Genomic DNA, 8,350 nt, shown 5'->3' with positions numbered 1-8,350 from the left:
TATCAGACAGTACCCCCCTTCTGCTTATTTGAAATATTCTGTAGATTCTTTCCTTCCAAATGCCACGTTACGTTGCTGCCCCTTTGGAGCAGGGATCAAAACGGATCTAGGGTTCACTATTGTCATTCTGTGTCACAAGGTGGCAGAAAAATTCACTCTTCCCAAAGGAAACCTTGTGCTTGGACAAAGAAAAAGAGGAAGAGTTTTCTTTTATCAATTTTCAGACACTTCCCTTTTCCTTTGTGTCTCAAAAGCCTAAAAATCAGCCTGTGTGTTGGTGTGGCTATACTGTGGGATACAGAAAAGCAAGAGAGCTGCATTAACAAGGCAAAATATCTGTGTCTCTTTCTGTACTACTAGATATTTTGACTGGTTTTCGAAGTGTTTAGAGTATTTGTAGGGGAGAGGATTATCTCCCCTGATCTCCTTTCCCCACAGCAAAGGTTTCTAATTTAGGAAGGAAAAAAAGAAAGGCTATAACATAGGTGAGTTTTCTAATTGTGCAGATAAGAGATGTGACTTGAAGATAATTAGAAACTAGGACTGTGGCGCCTGGGTGGCTCTGTCGTTAGGCGTCTGCCTTCGGCTCCGGTCATGGTCCCAGGGTCCTGGGGTTGAGCCTCACATTGGGCTCCCTGCTCAGTGGGGAGCCTGCTTCTCCCTCTCCCACTCCCTCTGCTTGTGTTCCCTTTCTTGCTGTGTCTCTGTCAAATAAATAAAATAAAATAAAATAAAATAAAATAAAATAAAAAAGAAACTAGGACTGGATGGATTAATCAGGGTGGGTCTGTGGGAGGAGCACTTAACAAGCCAGGAGGTTTACCTAGGTTCTAGATTATGCTCGGTAATTGACTGAATCCCTTTGGGTAAGTCACTTAACTTCTCTGGCCTCTATTTCAGTTTCTTGAAATGGTTAGACAAGTTGAATTGAAGGCCTCCTAAGCTCGAAAATTATTATCTTTTAAAAAATGTGTGCTTTGGGGTTGGTTGGTTTAGTTTCCTTTAAATTCTTTTATTGTGGAATGCATCACACATATAGAAGAGTACATATAACATAAATATATTTTTAATAATAACAGTAATAATAATGGGAACACTATTCAGCCATTACCCTAATGTAGAAATTGAACATTACCCTAATGTAGAAATTGAACATTGTCACTGTCCTATAAGCTGTTTATCTTCTTCTTCATCTTCTTTTTTTTTTTTTAAGATTTTTATTTATTTATTTGACAGACAGAGATCACAAATAGGCAGAGAGGCAGGCAGAGAGAGAGGAAGGGAAGCAGGCTCCCCACTGAGCAGAGAGCCAGGACCCTGGGATCATGACCTGAGCTGAAGGCAGAGGCTTTAACCCACTGAGCCACCCAGGTGCCCCAAGCTGTTTATCTTCTTGTGATATACAAGTGATTACACTTTTTTCCCTCCTCCCAATCATTATTTACCCAAGCTTTTTAAAAATAGTGAACAATAGATTTTTTATTTTTGCCTGCTTGAACCTAAATAAATGTAATCATTTTTTATGTTTTTTTAAAGTAAACTGTTTATTATGTACAACACAAAATGGATTTTACCTCTCTTCATGACCTCTCCCAGTCACTACCTCCTATCAGGAGTAACCGTTATCCAGACCACACACGAGTTTTGCCTATTTTTGAACTCTGTATAGCAGGAAACATACTTTTTACCTGGATTTTTTTGCTCAACACTGTACTGGTAAAATTCATCCATACTTCATGGAGCAACAGTTTGTTCGCTCTACTTGTTTTGTAATAGTGCATTGTATGAATGCCTCACAATTTATATACCCGTTCTACTGCTGAGGCACATGGGGTTGTTTCCAGTTTGGGGTCATAATTAACAATGTTCCCGGGCACATATAAAAGTTTCTCCAGAGTATAAATTCAGAAATGGAAGCTGGGTTATAGGGTAGACAGGGTATGTTCAGCTTTACTAATTAATGCCAAACTCTTTTCTAAGACGTTGTCCCCGTTTACACTTCTGTCTGCAGTACATGAAAGTTCCTGCTGTCCCATGTCCTTGCCAAAGAGGCCAAAGAGCCTCTTCAGTGCAGTACAATCATAGGACTGAACAGGGCTCAGCCCGCTGACCCTTCAGCTGGTTTTCAGAAGCCCAGGCCACAGTCACTTCTCCTGTTTACTTGCTCCATCCAAATGAGGGTAAAGGATTCAAATGATTGCTAGTTCTCTGATCACATGCTCTGTTACTGGGAATATGGGCCTCGGGTGAGTGGGGTGGTGATTTTAATAACATAGTCATTCCTGAATGAAGTGAGCATCCATAGGATACTTTATTCTTATACGGAGCACTTGTAGGGGATGGAAGGAGGCACAGAAGGGAAAGGGGAAGCAGTATCTTCAGCGAGCTTGTTATGTTCCAAGCTCTGTGTTAGAGATTTTACATTTTGGCTATAACATTTCATCCAAAATACAACCTTCCAAGGTAGCTATTATACCTCAGTTTTACAGACAAGGAAACTGAGGCTCAGTTTCATTTGCTCAAGGTCACACAGCTAATTATTGACAGAGTCAAGATCTGATTAAAGAGCCCAAAGCTCTTTATGATATAGAACAAGTCCCTGCTGCTCTTGACGTATTTTGGCTTAGGTTGCCAGTTCTCATTTCTGCTTGCCTATATTGACTCCCAAAACTATGCTGTTTTGTTTATTATGGCCATTTCACTCCCTAGTTGATTTATTTTTTAAAAAATATTTTTTTTTAGGGGCGTCTGGGTGGCTCAGTGGGTTAAGCCTCGGCCTTCAGCTCAGGTCATGGTCCCAGGGTCCTGGGATCGAGCCCTGCATTGGGCTCTCTGCTCAGCCGGGAGCCGACTTCTCTCCTTCTGCCTGCCTCTCTGCATACTTGTGATCTCTCTCTGTCAAAATAAATAAATAAAATCTTTTAAAAAAAGATTTTAAATCTTTTAAAAAAATCTTTTTTTAAAAGATTTTATTTATTTATTTTAGAGAGCCAGGAGGGGCAGAGGGCAAGGGAGAGAGAATCCCATGCTGACTCCCCACTGAGTGCAGACCCTGATGCGGGGCTCAATCCCAGGACTGAGCAGATCATGATCATGATCATGACCTGAGCAGATATCAAGAGTCGGCCACTTAATGGACTAGGCTCCCCAGGGGCCCCCTATTCATTGATTTTAATTTTTTTTTTTTTAAAGATTTTATTTGTTTGACAGACAGAGATCACAAGTAGGCAGAGAGGCAGGCAGAGAGAGAGAGAGAGGAGGAGGCAGGCTCCCTGCAAAGCAGAGTCCGATGTGGGGCTCGATCCCAGGACCCCGGGACCACGACCTGAGCCGAAGGCAGAGGCTTTAACCCACTGAGCCACCCAGGCGCCCCCATTGATTTTAATTTTTTAAAAAAAGTTTTTTTAGAGTTCTTTCTTTCTTTCTTTCTTTTAATTAGACAGAGATCACAAGTAGGCAGAGAGGCAGGCAGAGAGAGAGAGGAAGGGAAGTAGGCTCTCCGTTGAGCAGAGAGTATGATGTGGGGCTTGATCCCAGGACCCTGGGATCATGACCTCAGCTGAAGGCAGAGGCTTTAACCCACTGAGCCACCCAGATGCCCCATTCATTGATTTAAACTACATTTTATTTTCGTTCATTTTTTTGTTTCCCTTATCCTTTCTTCCTTTTCATTTTCATTAAGAAAATTCAGCATATTGGCAAGATAGCAGGTCCACTGATGAACAAGGCTTGTGTTGGGGACTTGGCTTTCTACCTGCTGGTCTGATGTGTTGATCAGAGGTGAATGTAAAAAAAGGACAGGAATATTGCAAAATCTTCTGCTCCAAGTTATAATACAGGAAAACTTTAAGACTGAAGAAAAGGATGAAAGGTAGTTGAGTGATGGCTCACTTTTCCTTGAAAGGAGAGGCTTGACAAAAGTTACTAATGTTGTATTTTATTATTTATTGTGTTGCATACAGAATAATACAATGAAGAGTGGGGGTAGTTGAGGTAGACAAGTGGAAATGCAAGAAAAAGCCTCGTCTGATATGTAAGGAATAATGGAAATACTGGAAAAATCTGAAGAGGAGGTGAGGACAGGAATAGAAAGTAAACTCATGGGGAACATTTTCACTGGTTTGCAGGAGAGTGAGGTCATAGATGAGAAAAGTAAAGCTGATCAATATAAAATGTGAAAATCCTAGCACTGGGCAAGACCTAAATGAGTTATCTTGTCCATTTTTCTGCCTTTAGATAAAAGGGCTCTTTAAACGTCAGCTGTTTAGTTGTGAGGTATGTAGGACTTAGAAATATTAAAAAAAAAAAAAAAAGACCTTGGAGGTGTTATGGAAGAAACAGCTTAGGTAACCACCAACTAAGGATAGGGACTAGGTGTTCAGGATTAAATAACAAGGAGGGAGGGAGTACTGAAATGCCTTGTGAAAACCTAAGTATCCATGTGAAAACCCAAGTGTCCATGTGAAAACATTGTGGTGAGTCTCCACTATGAACTCTGTCCTTCATTGTGTAATTCTACCTTTCATCATCAGGACCAGACTTATAAAGTGACTTCCCTGGGGACATTTTCTGACCTTCTGGTGTGAAGTTCCCTCAGGGACTTCACTCTGGACAAACCTGAATGGCTGACCCGAGCAAAGAAGCCTAGTGTTCAGATAAGGTCTTTATGTCTTTTTCCCTTATTTCACAACTGGAGCCACAATTTTGGTCAAGGCGCTGACTTTCTTGATGAAGTCTATTCATCTATAAAGCAGCCAAATAGCCTACTGGCATCTTTGCCTCCCAGAGGTGACATGAAGACGGATAAGCAGACATCAAGAGCAGAGTGGCCTCTCAGGTACTGAGCTAATCTTTATTTCAGTCAGTGAAGCACTTACTAATATCCATACCTAAGCCTACTCCAAGAGCTACAGAGGGGAGTACCAAACTGTAAGAAATGCTCTCTCTTTAAGATTATTAAAATTCAATTGGAGAGCTAAAACCAACATACACACAAAAAAATGGTAGCCTAATAAATGCTGAACCATGTGGTGGTGACCAGATTGGTACAAGAATACGGAGGAGAGGTAGATCAGTGGAACCTGGAGAAGTAAAAGAGTTCTTCTTAGAGAAAATGGGACTTCCAAGGACTAGAAGGATTCAGAAAATAAGAGGGAGGAGGAACGAGTTTGCTAGCATCAGCAAAGATAGGAATAGGCATAGCAATACAACCCATTGTTTCTTCTATCCTCTATTGAGCTTGCTACCTAAGGAATTTGGAACCAGGGGCAACCACCGGGATAGGGACCTCTTCACGGTTCCTTTTCCTATTAAGGCATTTTCTTTCCTCCCTTGGTTTAACTCTGGCCTGACCTGAGACTTTCCTGTCTTAGAAGTGCAAATGTAGGAGGCACAGGCTGTTTTACAGAAATACTGGCTGCCAAGAGGGAACAATAATGATAAACCCTAAACTATTGTTCTCAAACTTCAGGGCGAATAATTGCTGCTTTAAAAAGTCTGCAGTGGGGCTGGGAATCTGAATTTTAAACAAGCACCTAGTGATTCTATTTCAGGTGGTCAGTGGAACATTGAGAAAGACTGCCCTACACTAAAATAGAGTGGAAAATAAAGTGCCAGAATGGCTTGGACATCGACCCACATACTGTTATGTATTTGAAGGCTTACTAATTTCTAAGAATTTATCCTCTCCCATCTGTGGCTTTTGTAAAATCCACATGGCTATCATCTAAGGAGCAAGACATGGACACTGTTTTGGTGTTTAGTTTTGTCTTCCTAACTAGATTGCCATCACCTTAAAGACAGACTGCTTGGGAGTCTTCTTACTTTCCCCACAGTAGGGTGAGAGACCATCTTTAAGAGGGTTTTAAGATTAGTTTTCTAGGGCTGCCATAATAAAGTACCACAAACTGGGTGGCTTAAACAACAGAAATTTATTTCTTCACAGTTCTGGAGGCTCTAAGTCCGAAATCAAGGTGTCTGCAGGGTTGGTCTCTTCTGAGGCTTCTCTCTTTGTCTTGTAGATGACCATCTTCTCCAGCATAAGAGCCACCATCCTGGTAAGTGCTTCATCAGTTGTGATTCACAGATGGTCTTCCCTCTGTGCTTGTGTCCTAACCTCCTCTTCTTATAAGGACACAAGTCATTTGGAATTAGGGCCCACTTTAATGACCCCAATTGAAATTTTAATTTCTTCTTTAAAGATCCTATCCCCAAGTAAACTCACATTTTGAGGTAATAGGGGTTAGGACTTTCACATATGAATTTTGGACCACAATTCAGCCCATGAGAGCCGTCTAGTTTCAGCTTCTAGAAGTGTGCCACTCCATTCACTCTCTTTTCTTCCACCTGCTAATCTTGTATAGTAAGTTCTCTCCACCCTTTGGCTGTCCTCCTCCGCTTCTTACAGATGTGTTGGCTTGTGTGGCAAGAACTCAGGGAACAGCTCTGAAGAGCCCATATAGAGATGGGCAGGTTGTGGCACGCACCAAACACAGCGCTGAGGAGCTGTTGGAATTGTAGAAGTATTGTTTTAAAGACGTAGTTCTCTGCCCATTTATCTTAACATTTGATGATAACTAGACCTTTATGTAAGCAGTCTGGGGATGTTCTAATTCATCCTTTGTTTTCTTCCACTATAGTTCTTTCATCAGACCTTTCCTTGGCTGGTTCTTCTCAGGGCCCAATTACTTCCAATATTCAGTGAGGACAAAAGCAGAATAAGGGCTTGCTGAAATTTCACATAAGGACAGTTTCTGAGAGTAAGGCCCCCTGGTTTTGCACTGCTCCTAAGGCTGGTAAATAGCAACACCACTAAGAAACACTTTGGGGGCAAAGTTCCTATTATTTAATAAGAAATAGGAAAGGTATATGAAAAGTAAAAGAGGCAGTCTCAAGATTTTTAGTTCTTTCCGAAGTCTTTTCCTGCCAGGTTGAGAGAGCACTACTAGAGAGAGGCAAATCTTCCCTCTTCTTGGGGCCTTTTTTTCCCCCTAGTCAGTCAAGCCAAACATCTTGTTAAACCAGGAAGTTATGCTCAATTATCTTAAAAAGTTTTTTTTAATTTAAAAATTATTTTTTAGGGATTTTATTTATTTATTTGACAGAGAGAGAGAGAATGAGAACAGCAGAAGGAGAGGTAGAAGCACACTTCGTGCTGAGCAGGGAGCCCTACACAGGGCTTGATCCCAGGACCCCAGGATCATAGCCTGTGGCAAAGGCAGACACTTAACCAACGGAGCCACTCAGGTGCCCCCAAAAATTAAAAAAAAAATTTTTTTTTGTATCATTTAAAAATTCTAGTTAACATATCTGTTCATTGACAGATGCATCCAATGTCACAGTTATTGTGAAATGTATAAATATACATATTTATATTTATATATAATGTGAAATGTATAAATATATATTTATATATTAAGTATATTAAATTTATATAATATATATATTTATAAATATATAAATAGTTCACTGCTCTGTAAAGTCCAAATCTTTCCAAATTTCTGTTCCAGTCCCTATTAAAGTAGGTTGGTAAACTCAGAGAAGCCACCACCAAGATATTATGAGTCCTAGGTGAATATTATTCTTGTTGCTCAATCTTCTCATCTTTCTGCCTCTGCTTCTGCCCAGGAACTTCTGACCTTGAATGTGTACTTCTACCCTAGTCACTTTTCGCCCTCTGGCATAGAACTTCTTCCCACCAAATCATCATTCACCGTACCTCTTCAGACCCTTAGCACAAGCCTGTGTAAAGATCAGGAAAGTACTCAGGGTACTTCATTAAATTTTTGTAGGGGGTTAAACTCACCCCACTTTTCTGAAGCAATTTTCTTTCTTTTCCACCCAAGAAATGTACTATAAACTGGGACTCTCTCCTGTTACTGTTACTTCTCAACAGCCACCACGAATGTCTTACTATGAAGTAACTGGCGAAGCTAGAGAAATTGGCTGGCTCCTGTTCAATGACTTGGTGTAACTACAATGGAGTTTGGGAAGCAAGCTCCATTCCGAGAAATCAGGAATTTACTGTCCTCTTATTTTACCTGCTCAAGGCAGAAGGGACTGTTGTCCATTGGCATTCTGCCCTTCTTCCTGAGCTTCCTTTGCTGAGGCTTCCCCTCAGTGCTCCAGGATCCTGCACCTCAGAATCCTTTGAGGAGGGCTGCTTTGGAGCTGCTGAGCTAGCCAGGGGGCTGGTGGTGTTGTTCCAGAATAGGGGTTCTTTAGCCTATACCAACTCTGAAACCAGCCTGTGTGATCCTGGGCAGGCAATTCATGGGTACAGTGCCCAACTCTTCAAGGGGCTAGTATTGAAAATGGTAAGGTCTTTGCGTGCCAGAACACTGCCTATTCC

The 8,350-nt window shown here is 41.2% G+C and overlaps 1 protein-coding gene across 4 annotated transcripts in view; it reads left to right on the top strand.

Annotated features, from left to right (window-relative positions):
• The window catches only part of ACACA (acetyl-CoA carboxylase alpha), a 283,911-nt gene that overhangs the window by 37,899 nt on the left and 237,662 nt on the right, over positions 1 to 8,350 (top strand). The gene's annotated exons all lie outside the window — the stretch shown is intronic.

The sequence above is a fragment of the Mustela putorius genome, unplaced genomic scaffold (genome assembly GCF_011764305.1).
Source record: "Mustela putorius furo isolate JIRA1106 unplaced genomic scaffold, ASM1176430v1.1 tig00003962_pilon_pilon_pilon, whole genome shotgun sequence".
NCBI lineage: Eukaryota > Metazoa > Chordata > Mammalia > Carnivora > Mustelidae > Mustela > Mustela putorius.
This window is presented reverse-complemented; position numbering and strand designations above follow the sequence as displayed.